The sequence below is a fragment of the Monodon monoceros genome, unplaced genomic scaffold (genome assembly GCF_005190385.1).
Source record: "Monodon monoceros isolate NGI ecotype Baffin Bay Population unplaced genomic scaffold, NGI_Narwhal_1 Super_Scaffold_7, whole genome shotgun sequence".
NCBI lineage: Eukaryota > Metazoa > Chordata > Mammalia > Artiodactyla > Monodontidae > Monodon > Monodon monoceros.
In genome coordinates, this window is record NW_021703784.1 from 69,095,283 (window position 1) to 69,111,655 (window position 16,373).

Sequence of the window (16,373 nt, forward strand, 5' to 3'; positions counted from 1 at the left end):
GAAATCAACTCTTTTTATATTCAAATATTGTTTTAGGTCGCTGTCCTCCAACATTTAATTGATTTATTGACAAAAAATTTATACAGCACATGCACTATGCAGTTACCTGGAAAGTAAAAATTTTTAACTAATTTATTGAGTTCTCTTGACTAATAGAGGCTAGAATGATCTTTTTTTTTTTTTTTTGCAGTATGCGGGCCTCTCACTGTTGTGGCCTCTCCCGTTGCGGAGCACAGGCTCCGGACGCGCAGGCTCAGCAGCCATGGCTCACGGGCCCAGCCGCTCCGTGGCATGTGGGATCTATCCGGACCGGGGCACGAACCCGTGTCCCCTGCATCGGCAGGCGGACTCTCAACCACTGCGCCACCAGGGAAGCCCAGCTAGAATGATCTTGACCACATGTGTGTGGAAGTACTTTGGGGACTGAGGCATTATCTGTCCATGTGATTATGTGGGTTAATATCTATTTTTTGAGGAAAGTTTTAAGTCCACTTCCAAATGGCAGTAGGATAGCCTTTTTTCAAGCTATCACACTGTTAGACCCCTTACTTCTCTAAAAGATTGTTAGTCCTATCTTCAGTGCCATTGATTTTCAAAACAATTACTAATGAGCAGCAAGATCATTTCCACTCCAGTCTCTTGCCAGAGAAATGACTTCAGTTCTCTCCTACACATTATTTATCAAAAGCTCAGGTGAAAGAAGTAATATTCATTGAGGATTACCTGAAGGATAAGTAATCCATCCATTTCTCTAGACATTCTGTTATCGCTGATTCACAGCTGCTAGTATAAGCTGTGTAGCTGGATTGCCTCTGGTCCCTTATAGAACTGATTTTACTGAGCTGCACTTCGGTTTTATGCATTGAAGCTAGTTCTGAGAGATGGCCCTGGGAATCTTGCTGTTGTGTTTACTGCAGGGATATTGTTGAGGACTTTGACCAGTATGTCACAGAGTGACTCATGATGAAGGAGTATTTCTCTCAGATCTTAATACCAGGAAGCTAGGAAGCTATATTTCTCTTAAGAACTACTTCATTTTTTTTTTATTATGGGCACACTGAATTTCATAATTGTTCATATTTCCCTATTGCTCTGTTCCTGGAAGCTCAGAATCAAATATACAGCCCAGATCTAGTTACTGTTTAGAACTGTATAATATGCACTTTTGTATGTCAGTCCTAACAATTGACTTCATTTTCCTTCTCCTGTTTGTCTTTACTTTTATTTTTTTTAACATCTTTATTGAAGTATAATTGCTTTACATTGTTGTATTAGTTGCTGCTGTATAACAAAGTGAATAAGCTATATGTATACATATATCCCCATATCCCCTCCCTCTTGCATCTCCCTTCAACCCTCCCTATCCCACCCCTCTAGCTGGACACAAAGCACCGAGCTGATCTTTCTATGATATGCAGCTGCTTAAAAATATGGAACGTTTCACGAATTTGCGTGTCATCCTTGCACAGGGGCCATGCTAATCTTCTCAGTATCGTTCCAATTTTAGTATATGTGCTGCCGAAGGGAGCACTGTCTTTACTTTTCACCTTCAACCTAATTTCTGAATTATTTCCTGTTATATTTCTATAAGGTGCTTCGAATCCTTTTGGGAACATATAAACTATTTACATGTTTCAGAATGTATTTGCGTGTGTATGTTTTTATATGAAGTAATGCTCAAATATTTGGAATAACAAACAAAAGATTTTGAGCTAGATATTTGCTTAAACACAAGTTTTACCTTGGAGTTCATGTTTGTTTCTTTCCTTGTACTTCACTGATTCTAACATCTGTCCTCCAATTCATGCTTTAAACCCCTCTCACCCTTACTTTTTCTCAAGCTCCTTTTTTTTTTTTTTTCAAGCTCCTTCTTGATGGCTCCTCAGAGAGGCTTTCTGACCCCCGTTCTCTCTAAAGCTGATGTTTGTCCGCTACCTACCTCACCTCATTATTCTCCCTCCCAGCACCCTGCCTTTTTCTTCATAGCACCATCTTTTAAGTTCATTTTATTAATTCACTTGATAGTTACCTGTCTCCTCCACTAGAGAGTGAACATGTGAGGGGAAGTACTGTGTTATTTGCTTCATCTAGGTCTTAAGATGAATGAATCAACGTTTCAGCCCCAAAGCTGCAGAAAATCTCTTCTCACTCTTTTATACCCTAAGGATAGTTCCCTTTTCTGAACTCCTGAATTTACTCCTGTCTGACCACAATCACCCACCACATTTAAAGGCTTTGATTCCTCTTTGTTTCATGTTTCAGGATGGATTTCCTCAATTACATTGTGAGTTTTTAATTATTTGGCTAATGGATTAGAGGAACACTGGAGGTACAGTCAGTAGTACCTAGATTTCAGCAAGGGGTTTAAATAGTCTCTTGTGATATTCATGAGGGCGATGATGACAGAAGAGCATGAAGGGGAGGTAGAAAGAGAGCTTACATTTATTGAGAACTATTTAGATTAGAGAAGAGAAGAACCAGTGAATGCAAGTGACAGGGAGGTAGATTTCAGCTCATTTCTTTAACAATGAGGGTAAGCCAAAAATAGAATGAGTTTCCTTGGAAAATCGTTCACTCAACAAAATGTACTGAGCACATTTCATGTGCCAGGCATGGTCCTGGTTACTGGGGATGGAGCATGAATAAGACCTGGTCCCTATTCTCATGGCACTGACAATCTAGGCAATCTAGACAATCTAGATGGGAAGAATCCATCACAGAAAATGTTCCATCAGGCCTGGAATCAGGGATTCTAGCCCTGGGCAGAAGCCAGGTTCAAAGGTGGAAGAAGGAAGTGAATGTATGTTTTTTGAAGACTTAAAACTGTATATCAGACGCCATTCGAAGCACCATACACAACCTCCACATTCCCTTAAGACACACAGATCCTTGAGGGGAGGATCTTATACTGCTCTTCGGTTCCTCAGGGCCCTGAGTGTTGCTGCGCACATAGGAGACATTTGGTATTCAGTTGACAACTGATATCATTCAAGTGCTTCAATGGCAATGAGATGCTAGTAGCATTCTTGTGCCGGCACACAGACAGTAAAATAAAAATTAACTATGCCATAAAAAACAAGTTAAATTATTTGCCAGAGACCAATTTTTGCAGGTCTTGTCAAAGTTGGATATACACTCAGGACTTCCTGGCCTGCAGTCCTGGGCTTAGATTTCAAAGCCACACCTCTCCCTCCAAATACATGAGGTAACTGTAATTGTTATGTAGCCAGTCATTACGGGGATGCTGGAATGTCATAGCTACAACTATGCCATCTGTAATAAGAGCCTTGATGAAAGCTCTCGATACTATTTTAAATATGCTATGAGTTTTGTTTCCTCTGCCTTTACAGAAATGAATTGATTTTTTAAATTTAAGTATGGTTGATGTACAATATTATACAAGTTTCAGGTATACAACATAGTGATTCACAATTTTTAAATGTTATATACTTCATTTATAGCTATTATAAAATATTGGCTATATTCTCTGTACTCTACAATATATTCTTTTTTTTTTCTTAAAGGAGAAGGGTCCCAAATCAGTTTTTTTAAAATAAATTTTTTATTTTTTTTTGGCTGCCTTGGGTCTTCATTGCTGTGCACAGGCTTTCTCTAGTTGCAGCGAGTGGGGGCTACTCTTCACTGCGGTGCACAGACTTCTCATTGCGGTGGCTTCTCTTGTTGCAGAGCACAGGCTCTAGGCACACGGGCTTCAGCAGTTGTGGCTCATGGGCTCTAGAGCACAGGCTCAGTAGTGTGGCGCACGGGTTTAGTTGCTCCACAGCATGTGGGATCTTCCTGGGCTAGGGCTTGAACCCGTGTCCCCTGCATTTGCAGGAGTATTCTTAACCACTGCACCACCAGGGAAGTCTACCAGGGAAGTCCCTGTACAATATACTCTTGTAGCTTATTTTAGGCTCTGGACATGCAGGCTCAGCAGCCATGGCTCACGGGCCTAGCTGCTCCGTGGCATGTGGGATCTTCCCGGACCGGGGCACGAACCCGTGTCCCCTGCATCGGCAGGCGGACTCTCAACCACTGTGCCACCAGGGAAGCCCTGTAGCTTTTTTAAAGTATTTATTTATTTATTTAGGCTGTGCTGGTCTTAGTTGTGGCATGTGGGATCTTTAGTTGCAGCATGCGGGATCTTTTAGCTGCGGCATGCATGGGGGATCTAGTTCCCCGACCAGGGATCGAACCCGGGCCTCCTGTATTGGGAGCGTGGAGTCTTATGCACTGAACCACCAGGGAAATCCCTGTAGCTTATTTATTTTATACATAGTAGTTTGTATCTCTTAATCCCCTACCCCTATCTTGCCCCTCCCCGCTTCCCACTCCTTGACAGTAATCATGTTTGTTCTCTATATCTGTGAGTCTATTTCTTTTTTGCTATATTCACTAGTTTGTTTTATTTTTTAGATTCCATATATAAGTGATATCATATAGTATTTGTCTTTGACATTTCACTAAGTATAATACTCTCCAAGTCCACCCACGTTTTACTCTAGATCCAGCAGGGGGAGCCAGGTCCATGTTAATTAAAGGCAAAAACCAAACCAAAACAACACACCTCCCCCAAAAAACACTAAAAAAAACCCTTCTAATTTCCAAAGTATTCTATTTCCACCTTCCATTAAGTGTCCGTGAACAGCTCTTTCTTTCCTCTCTGTCTGAGAATTTAGGGCATAAAAATGAACTTAATACATGTCACAACAGAAAACTTACACGTTTTTGGATTCCCTTGAAAACGTCAGTATTCCATTTACCCATTTATTCCCACAAGCACGAATTGTTGCCTGCTCTGCCTGCTGGTCTGAGGCAGGACAAGAGGCAGTGAGAGTAGGGAAGGGTCAGACTAGAGATCTGTGATGGGGCAGCTAATAGGAGAGAGCAGCCACCTTCAGGGAGGAAGAGATCGTTGAATTGTATCTTGAAGTACAGTTAAGCATTCTTCAGTCAGTCATGGTTGGAACTGGCATTCCAGACTGTGAGAATAATATGAGCAAATAACAGATGCAGTGTATTTGTAGAATTACAGATAGGAGAGGAGCAAGGTTGAGGGTAGGTAAGATAATTCTGAAAAGTAACCTAAGTAGAGTTTATTTCAACAGTGTTGGATAATAGCTAACCATAATAACTAATATTTGTGTTAAATAAATATCTAATATTCAGCGAATACTTATATAGCACTTAATATATTCCAAATGCAGTTGTAAGTACTTTATAACTATTAACTAATTTAATCTTCACACAATCTGATTATTCTCCCCATTTCCAAATGAAGAAACTGAGGAAAAGTGAGGTTGAATAATTTGCCCAAGGTCACACAACCTGGGAGGGGTGGAGCTGGCATTTGAGACCTGAAAGTCTTGCTCCAGTCTCTGCCACTGATCTAAATATTTGACCCTTGGGCTTTCCTGGTGGCGCAGTGGTTAAGAATCCGCCTGCCAATGCAGGGGACACGGGTTCAAGCCCTGGTCCGGGAAGATTCCACCTGCCGCGGAGGAACTAAGCCCGTGTGCCATAACTACTGAGCCTGCGCTCTAGAGCCCGCGAGCCACAACTACTGAGCCCAAGTGCCACAACTACTGAAGCCCGCCCTCCTAGAGCCCATGCTCCACAACAAGAGAAGACACAGCAATGAGAAGCCTGCGCACCGCAACGAAGAGTGGCCCCCCTTCACCACAACTAGAGAAAGTCCGCGCACAGCAACAAAGATCCAATGCAACCAAAAATAAAAATACTAAATAAAATAAATTTAAATAAATAAATATTTGACCCGCGTGATCTCCTTTAATTCTCACAACAACTCTCTGAAATCAGTGCTATCATTATACCCATTTTGTAGATGTGGAAAGAAACATAAAGTTAAGTAATTTGCCTGAGGTCACATAACCAGTTAGTGATGGAGAAAGGTTTAAACCCAGGCAGTCTGATACCAGAGCCCATGTTTTTGTGGTTGGTTTGTTTGCTTGTTGTTGTTGTTTAAATTTTGATTTACATTCAAAATGATTCCAAAGGTGTAAAATAGTATACAACGAAATGTGTCTTTCCTTTACTGTTACCAGAGACCTAGTTCTCTTCCTAAAAACCAATGCTATTAGCTTCTTATGTATCCTTCTATACACAAACAAAAATATATACGTTATTTCCCCATATTATCACACAAACTGTGTATACAGTACATATTTTTCCACATTTACTTTATTTTTTATTTTATTTTATTTTTTAATTTTGGCTGTGTTAGGTCTTCGTTGCTTCACGTGGGCTTTCTCTAGTTGGGGTGAGCAGGGGCTACTCTTCGTTGCAGTGCACGGGCTTCTCATTGTGGTGGCTTCTCTTGTTGCGGAGCACGGGCTCTAGGCGCGTGGACTTCAGTAGTTGTGGCGCATGGGCTTCAGTAGTTGTGGCGCACGAGCATAGCTGCTCCGCGGCAGGTGGGATCTTCCCAGACCAGGGCTCGAACCCATGTCCCCTGCATTGGCAGGCAGATTCTTAACCACTGCACCACCAGGAAGGCCCCACATTTGCTTTTAAAACATAATGATATATCTTCTTAATGGCTGCACAGTATTTCTGTGTATGGATGTATTGTATTTTTGTTTTACCAGTCCATAACTGTTAGTTGGTTTCCAATCTTTTGCTATTATAAGCAATGAATGGGGGACTTCCCTGGTGGTCCAGTGGCTAAGGCTCTGCACTCCCAATGCAGGGGGCCCAGGTTCGATCCCTGGTCAAGGGACTAGACCCCACATGCCACAACCAAGAGTTCACATGCCACAACTAAAGATCCCGCATGCCACAACTGAGACCCGGCACAGTCAAATAAATAAATATTTTAAAATTAAGAAAAAAAAATGAATGGCAAGGAATAAAGACTTGTGTATCTGTCATTTCCCACAGGTGTGGGCCTATATGCAGGATAAATTCCTAGAATGTATTTACTGGTCAAAGATATCTGAATCTGTATTTTTTTTTTTTAATTTGGCTGTGGTGGATCTTAGTTGCAGCACTCAGGATCTTCGCTGCTGCGTGCGGGACCTTTCAGTTGCAGCATGCGGGATCTAGTTCCCTGACCAGGGATCAAACCCAGGCCTCTTGCATTGGGAGCACGGAGTCTTAACCACTGGACAACCAGGGAAGTCCCTGAATCTGTAATTTTGATTGAAGTTGTGAAATTGCTCTCTGTAGAGGCAGTACCAGTATATATGCCCTCCTACAATAGGAGTATCTGTTTCCCCATTCCTTTAGGATCACAGTGTGTTAAGTGAAAAATTGTTATCTCCATGCAGGTTTAATTTGCATTTCTCTTATAAGTGAGATTGAACATCATTCCATGTATTTAAGAATCATTTAACATTTCTTCTTCTGTGTGGACCATTTGATCATAATCGTTGTCCATTTTTCTATTGGGTTGTAGAGGAAGAGAGATATATTCCAGCTCCTGGCCAAAAACCTACATGTAATTTTTTCAGGCCCAGGTGTAGGCAATTACAAAGGCTTTACTTGGCAAGTCTCACAGGTGAATACTGCCCCCACTAGAATTGCACAGGCAGTACGCTGCAGCCTCTGAAGGGAGTTTTACTGAAGGACTCAGGACACTCTGACCGCCCATGGTCTTACATATCTGCATTTCTAGACCAGGAGCCTTCACTTGGAGGTCTCTTTCATTAGGACTTTCCTCGGGGCCTCTGCTTAGGCTTCCTTATTGGTGGGAGAGGAGGGAGGGAGAGGCCATGAAGACACTTTCTCCCTTCTCACTCAGTACTAGTACTTTTCCACTCTGACTCAGTACTTTACCACTCCTAGCCCTCCTATAATCCCCATATCTGTGCTGATGCACCTGATCTGCAATATTCCATGAGGGAAAATGCAAGCAGATGGAGTCAAAACTTTCTCTGTTTTAGCCTCTTGCTTATACTATCACAGTAAGTGATGAAAGGCTTGACTCTTACTTTCATTTTAGCCTGTTGCTTTAATCGAGCACTCTGAACATCTGGCAGCTCAGCTCTCTCCCGCTCTGCTGAGCGCTTGACTTTATATAAATATATCAACACACACACACACAAGATCAAGACAGACAATGAGAAGAGAAAGCTGAGAGTTAGGATGACCCCAACCTCAGGACCAGGGGGGTTCCCAGAACATGGGGCTTAAACTGCTAAAAGTGAGTTTGCCAAGTACTTTCTCGGTTTTAAAACTGAATCACATAATGATTTGACAGCTGTTCCAATATCCACATCTCTGGAAGAAGATTCCACATGGGAGTTTCTCAGACTAACTTTCTTTCTTTATGGCTGCATTGGGTCTTCGTTGCTGTGCGTGGGCTTTCTCTAGTTGCAGCGAGTGGGGGCTACTCTTTGCTGCTGTGTACGGGCTTCTCATTGCAGTGGCTTCTCTTGTTGCGCATCACTGGGCTCTAGGTGCTCGGGCTTCAGTAATTGTGGCTCACGGGCCCTAGAGTGCAGGCTCAGTAGCTGTGGCGCATGGGCTTAGTTGTTCTGTGGCATGTGGGATCCTCCAGGACCAGGGCTCGAACTTGTGTGCCCTGCATTGGCAGGCGGATCCTTAACCACTGCGCCACGAGGGAAGGCGCATCTCAGACTGATTCTTGACCTCTCAATGAAAGTATTGAAACAGGATGGGAAATATTTTACACAGGGGAACTGTGTCAATTTGACGGAAGCCCTGTCACTCTATGAAGAACAGCTCGGGTGCCTGTATTGTTCTGTGGAATTCTCAAAGGAGATTGTCTGTGTCCCTTCATACTTGGAGTTGTGGGTATTTTACACTGTTTGGAAGAAAGCTAAACCTTGAAAATCAATTTCCCCTAACCATGTGTGCTGCAAATAGCCTTCCTGACCTTCGTAGGCTGTACATGACATCGAAACGAGTCAGACAATTGATTGTGAATCCCTTCAAGTTTTCTTTTTTTAATTATTTTTTTAATTTAAAAATCAAATGGAAAGTGTATATTTTGATGAGCTAGGCTGTTATTTTTTTGAAAGTCAGCTGGAGAATGATTAGACAGCACAGTGAAGGCTGCTAAATGCACTGAACCCCTAGAATGTGATTTTTGTCTTTGTTTTTCTGTGTGGGCTTTTTGTTTGTTTGTTTCTGTTTTGGTAGACTTTGAATTTGGTTGTTTGGAGGAATGAACATCATTGTTTTCTTCTGGAGGGAAGTTCTTGATGGAGTTTCTTTCCCCCCAAAATTGACATAGATATTAAAATTTGGTGCTTATAAGGAAAGACTTTCAAAAATGAATAGCAATTTTTCGATTAAAATTACAAATGAGAAAAAAAACCCCAAAAAACTGAATCACAACCCGAGAATCTGTTCAGTCCTGGGGCAAACTGGAACAGTTAGTTGGTCTGTGTGAGATTAGACACTTGTAGTGAACACATCAACCCAGACCCCTGCAATCCAGTGGGAATATGAAAAGGAGACTCAAAACTATAGAGCAGAAAATTGTGAAAAAGAATGTATAAACATCGGGCTATGGGAATTCAGGAGGAGCTGGGGGTGGGAATTGCAAAGAAAAGTTATTAAAGCAGAAATTGTCAACTAGAAAGGTTTTAAAGTAAATGTGATTTGAAAGATGGGGTATACTTACATATGTATTCTTCAATAATAGACAAATCCATTCTATGTTGACTGGAGAAAATATCATAGACATTCAGGATGCTTATTTCATGAAAGTGATTGGCTTACATTTTGACAGCTAATGAAAAACACACCATCGTGTGCAGCTTAGTGGAGATAATGTGTATAAAGTTGGCATAGGGACTTCCCTGGTGGTCCAGTGGTAAAGAATCCGCCATGCAAAGCAGGGGACGGGGTTCGATCCCTGGTCAGGGAACTAAGACCCCGCATGCCGCAGGGCAACTAAGGCCGCGCACCTCAGCTAGAGAGAGAAACCCGCAAGCCACAACTTCTGAGCTTGCGCGCCTCAACTAGAGAGAGAAAAACCCATACGCCACAACTAGAGAGAAGCCCGCACACCAAAACGAAGATCCCACATGCCTCAACAAAGATCCCACGTGCCGCAACTAAGACCCAATGCAGCCAAAAATAAAATAAAATAAATAATAAATAAGTCTTTAAAAAAACATAAAGCTGGCATAGTGCTTGGTACCCAGTAGGGGCTCAGACTCTGCTCTTCCTGACTTAATCCCTTTCTCTTTCTGAAGTTGGCTCATGAATTACAAGTTAGTTTCATTGTCTAGTACAGTGCCTGGCACATAGTCAGTGCTCAATTAACACTTGCTGAATAAATATGGAATGTATACATCAATTAATTTGACATTGATTTTGGCTTAATGTCAAGCCAGTTTCTAGGCATTAGTTAGGATGACCAAAACTACCTCCTTTTATATTCTAAATTTAGTCAGGTGTTGTAAGCCGTATTCATCACTTAATCTTAAACGGAAAAATATATTATGTTCTCTTGGGCTATGTTTATTATTTCTTGATATCTTAAGACGTGCAGTTGCATTGCAGAGCTCAGCTAAAGATTATTACACTCCACAAGAGAGTATAATAGCAGAGCACATACCATAGTCATATGTAGTCTGAATTCCAACTACTTTGGTTAATTTACAATTTTTTTTAATTGCAGTAAAATACACATAACATGAAATTTACCATCTTAACCATTTTTTAAATAAATGTGTCTATTTATTTATTTATGGCCGCGTTGGGTCTTCGTTGCTGTGCACATGCTTTCTCTAGTTGAGGCCAGCGGGGCCTACTCTTCGTTGCGGTGCACGGGCTTCTCATTGTCTTGGCTACATTGGCAGTGGATTCTTAACCACTGCACCACCAGGGAAGTCCCCATCTTAACCATTTTTAAGTATATAGGTCAGTGGCATTAAGTATATTTACACTGTTGTGCAACCAACCTCCAGAACTCTTTTCACCTTTTGCAAAACTGAAACTCTATATTCATTAAACAACAACTTCCCATTCCTTTTCCTTCCAGCTCCTATCAACCACCTTTCTGCTTTCCATCTCTATGAATTTGATTACTCTAGGAACCTCATATAAGTGTAATCATACAAAAGTGTTTATCGTTTTGTCACTGGCTTATTTCACTTAGTATAATGTCATCAAGGTTCATCCATGTTGTAGCATGTGTCAGAATTCCTTTGTTTTTAAGGCTGAATAACATACAATTGTATGTATGTAGCACATTTTGTTTATCCCTTCATCTATTCATGGACACATGAGTTGCTTCCCTCATTTGGCTATTGTGAATACTGCTGCTATGAACATGCATATACAAATATCTCTTTGAGACTGTGCTTTAAATTCTTTCGGGCATATACCCAGAAGTAGAATTGCTGGATCATATGGTAGTTCTATTTTTAATTTTTTGGAGGAACTGTCATACTGTTTTCCATAGTGCTGCACTATTTTACATTCCTACCAACAGTGCACAAGGGTTCCAATTTCTCCACATCCTCATCAACACTTGTTATTTTATTTATTTATTTATTTGGTTGCATCAGGTCTCAGTTGTGGCTCCCAGCCTCCTTAGTTGTGGCTCCCAGCCTCCTTAGTTGTGGCTCCCAGACTCCTTAGTTGTGGCATGTGAACTCTTAGTTTCAGCATGCATGTGGGATCTAGTTCCCTGACCAGGGATTGAATCCAGGTCCCCTGCATTGGGAGCATGGAGTCTTAACCACTGCACCACCAGGAAAGTCCCAACACTTGCTATTTTCTGATTTTGTTTTTGTTCATTTTACAGCAGCCATCGTAATGAGTATGAGGTAATATCTCATTATGGTTTTGTGGTTAATTAAAAAATCAAAATAAAACCTTTTAAAAATGGCTGTGTGAGGTTAAAAAGTCAAATAATGAAATTCTAAAAGGGTTATAATGTCCCCATTCCTATCCCATCCCTCTTTGCTCCCCAATCCTGCTCCTCAGAGCAGCTTTTTTTTCCAACTATTTTAATTGTTCTTCTGGTCCTCCACTCCATAGTCCTAAATAGTGTGCTAAGATTGTTATTTCTCGATTTATCTGTTTCAGTCATTATTATTTTGTAATTATGGCAGACAGAGATTCAGCATTCTTCAACCATTCTCTTCTTCCACTCCTCCCATCCTTTCAATATAATTACATAAGCAAGTTAAGTTAATTCAATATGACTAAGCATAATTTACTATTGAAGCATATATCATACATAAATTATTTCCTTTCTTACATATATTTCTGTTTCTTCCAGATTTAATAATTGTCTCATCTTTTAATTTGCTCAATTTTCTATATATCTATTGCTAATTCTTCCCATATACTCCAACAGCTTCTTATTATAGGCTTCTATAGAGTCAAACATATCAGACAACGCATGGTCTCCATGCTTTCCTAGAGATACTCCTTCTGGAGCCCTCTGTTCTCATACACCTCCAATCTAGTTGTGTTGTTTTATAAGCCTGCTACATAGTTGTTGTCTAGGGACTTCCCTTCCAACTCCCTCTGGAAGTTGGAGTTACAGTAACTTTAAAAAATTCTAAGTAAATTAAAATTTCACATGAAAAACAATGTCTGACATTAGTTAGCTTTGGATGCATCCTACCTGAGTTCTTAGGATGGTGAGTTCTAGTCTCTGTTTCTTTAGTATTGTACTCGCTCCTCCACAGCACAGCTCCTTGAGGGTGCTATTGCTCAGTGCTCTAAGAATTACGTAAGGATAATAAGAACAGATGAAGAAACATGAAGAGGAAAATATAGTGTGCTCATTACAAAAAAAGTTGCAAAAATACCAACATGTGGAAAGAATGAGGGACAGTAATCTCAGCCCTCTCATACTCCCACAACCGAAGACAACCCCTATTAACATTTTTGTCTATTTCCTTCTCATCTTTTTTTTAAGCCTAGATTTGGTTGTTGTTGGACTGTATTGTATATCCTATTTTGTTTTCTGCATTTTATTATTTTTTAAAATTTTTATTGATTTATTTATTTATTTTTTGCCGCATTGGGTCTTCGTTGCTGTGCACGGACTTTCTCTAGTTGCGGCAAGCAGGGGCTGCTCTTCGTTGCGGTGCGCAGGCTTCTCATTGCAGTGGCTTCTGTGCTGTGGAGCATAGGCTCTAGGTGCACAGGCTTCAGTAGTTGTGGCACGCGGGCTCAGTAGTTGTGGCTTGCGGGCTCTAGAGCACAGGCTCAGTAGTTGTGGCGCACGGGCTTAGTTGCTCCACAGCATGTAGAATCTTCCCGGACCAGGGCTCGAACCCGTGTCCCCTGCATTGGCAGGTGGATTCTTAACCACTGTGCCACCAGGAAGACCTATTTTCTGCATTTTAAACAAAAATTTTATGGAAACATTTTTCTAGGGGCTTATATTCAGAAATATTTTAAAAAATGACTGCATAGTAGCCCATCCAGTTGAAGTACCGTAATTAATAGATCTTCTACTGTTGTATCTTTAGATTGTTACCAATTTTCCACCATTATAAATAATGTTTTGGTAAATATTTTGTCATAAAAGCTTTTGCATAATTGGAATTCTTTCCTTCAGATACATTTTTACTAAGTCAAAGGATATGACATTTTTAAGGCTGAAAGATTTTTTTTTTCTTGACAAGCTTTCTTCAAGGATGTATATTCAGAGACTGACACTCTTATACTAAATGGTCATGATGTATTTTGTACTCTTTACTGGCTACACTTCAATGTGGCTAGGATTAGAGGATTAGATGGCCAGACATCCAGGTTTAATTATGTACAGTTCAGGACAGAAAGAAAAAGATCAAAAGTCTGAGAAGATGCCCAAGATAAAGTGGTTCAGAAATGCTACAGGTAGGATCAAATACATGTTTATCAGTCCTTACAGCTCAGAAGTGCTTTGTCCTCTGGCACATCATGAAGGAAATCCGTCTCTGGGCTTGTGTTTATAGTCTCCCTCCCTCCTTTCTCCTCCTTCCCTCCCTCCCTTCCTCCCTCCCTCCTTCTCTCTCTCTTTCTTTCAACAACACATCATTACAACTTACAACAGCACATCATGTAAGTTCTAGTAGCTACTGGACCTCAAGGGTATGCTAAACTGCTATTAATCAGAATACTGATGTTTATGTTGTACACTTAAAATGAATACAATGTTATATGTCAATTATGTCTCAGTAAAACTGGAAGAAAATAAAAAGAATCCTGCATCCATAATTTCCCTGAGTCTTAAACTCTTCACCTTTCAGGCTGCATTGCTGGCTCTAAAAAAGGGCTGAACTCCTCCTTGGGTTATGAAGCTTCTCTCCTGATTGCCCCCAACAGTATAGGCACTCAATAAATGAAGTATCATACAACAGGATGAAATCTAACAGACTCTCATAAGACAGGATTTCATTGTATATCCTAGACCAGGAGAAACAGCTTATCTGACCCAGAAAGTTTATCTCTATGGTGTCAGACGATTTTTTTTTTTTTGAGTATGCACTATATCCGTGTAACATGTTGGACTCTTTACAAACATTGTCTCATTTAAATATTAACCCTATATGGTAGGTATCCCCAGTTTACAGGGGAGGTAACTGAAGTATAAGAGGTCAAGCTACCTGGGTGAAAGTACATAGTAAGAGGCACAGATGGAATCTGAGGAAGTAAAAGACTGTCCTGCCATTCATCAAGCTGGCAGGCAAGTTGGGGGTTGGGGGGACAGACACAGATAAAGCTAGCTGCAAAGTTGGCAAGAACTATTGTTTCTCTTAAGGATACACAGTAACCATAAAGTGTTACAAATGATCCCCTTCTAGAGGGACCACTGCTTTCTTACTCACTGAAAAACCTTGTTTTCTAAAATCACAGAGTATCCAAAACGTCGTTGTTTGAAATTATACCAGGAAAAAAGAAACACCCTACTTTTGCCTAGAGGTTCTTCGTCGCTTTGATACAGAGAGACTGCCTTGATTTTCAACCTAGGTGAGTTTCAGATGAGTTCTGGACACAACAATCCATATCTACCTTAACTTTGTAATATCCAAGGAAACAGGACCCTTGGTCCATTAGCAGTCCTAAACTGATGTTAACCCATTTACAAATAGCCCTGTTTCACTCTAAGCCTAATCAGAACACTGCTTCCCTCAGTTACACCTAAAATTCTGCCCTTTCCTCAAATCCTACAATAATTCTATATTTTCCTGCCCCATAGCTCCTTTGGTGTGCAGTCTCCCTCATAGTAAGGAGTCATTTTACCTGACTTGGTCACCTGCATGCTTGTCCCTGGTGGTTTGGGGCTGACTGGGCTAGTGACAGGTTTGAATCCAGGTTTGCCTGTAGTAGAGTCTAATGTGTAAATGCCAGGCTAAACTGGAGATTATTTAATCTTTATACATATATTTTGTCAATGCTCTTCAGCCAAATACTATCAAGAACACTCCTGTAGTTGAACAATTTTGGTTTATAACTCGCAGCAGGAGAGAACATATACCATGGGGAACTGCAGGGCATCTCAGTAAGAGGGTGTTAGAAAGGACTCACTTAGTACCTGAGCTTTGGTTGGATAATTTTGAGAAGGGTACAAAGAAGACAGGGTTCACCCAGGCTGTTAGAAAGTGGGGACAATTCTATCATTGAGTATCTCAATAAATCTTATTTATTAGAAGGACAGATTATAGCAAAGCTGAAGCAGCGTCATTCACATTAGTCAGGGTAGGCGGATGTGTGGCATTTTATGGCTTGCATACTGTTAACGTTTTGTCTGTGTTCAGACACGATTATGAAGTGGTCTTGTTTTTGTGTTGATGTATCATGGTCACAGAGTGGTCTCGTCTGATGTTGATGGTCTGTGAAATAGTTCATGTTCAACAGGAGAACATTAAGACCTAGCTGTCAGGCCAGCTCATAGCAGTAGTACCAGTAGTAGTAGTACCAATAGTACTACCAGCTGGTAGTACCAGGTCAGTTCCCGGATGTCAAAGGATGCTTTTCTTCCTTCTCAGTACCTACATATATATATGCATGTGTGTGTGAACATGTGTGCATATGAATACATGCATAACTCTGTGAAAATCATCTAAAATTCCAACTATAAAATTCAAACAAAAACTGACATTTGAGATGTTTTCCATTTTATTAGGGGTGGCATATATATTTATGACTTAGGCATGGGTTATATATTTTTTTCTGGGAGTGAGATTATATATTTACTTTATTGAATATGTAATACATTCACATGATTTGAAAAATTTTTTGAAGTACAGAGGAAATCTTTCTGTCCCTCCCTTATCTGTTCAATTCCCACACTCTCCCAATAGGTAACTACTATTATTAGCTAATTGTATATCCTTCCAGAGATACTCTTTATGTTGATAATACATAGGAATGTGAAATATCTCCTGTGTTTCTTTTTTAAACTTAAAACAGATAACAAT

At 40.5% G+C, this 16,373-nt stretch overlaps 1 non-coding gene across 1 annotated transcript; it reads right to left on the minus strand.

The window, feature by feature from the left end:
- Nucleotides 1-1,424: 1,424 nt before the first annotated feature.
- Nucleotides 1,425-1,531, minus strand: LOC114887864. Its single transcript, XR_003791625.1, has one exon. It is a non-coding gene; the product is annotated as a U6 spliceosomal RNA (small nuclear RNA).
- Between the last annotated feature and the right edge of the window lie 14,842 nt (nucleotides 1,532-16,373).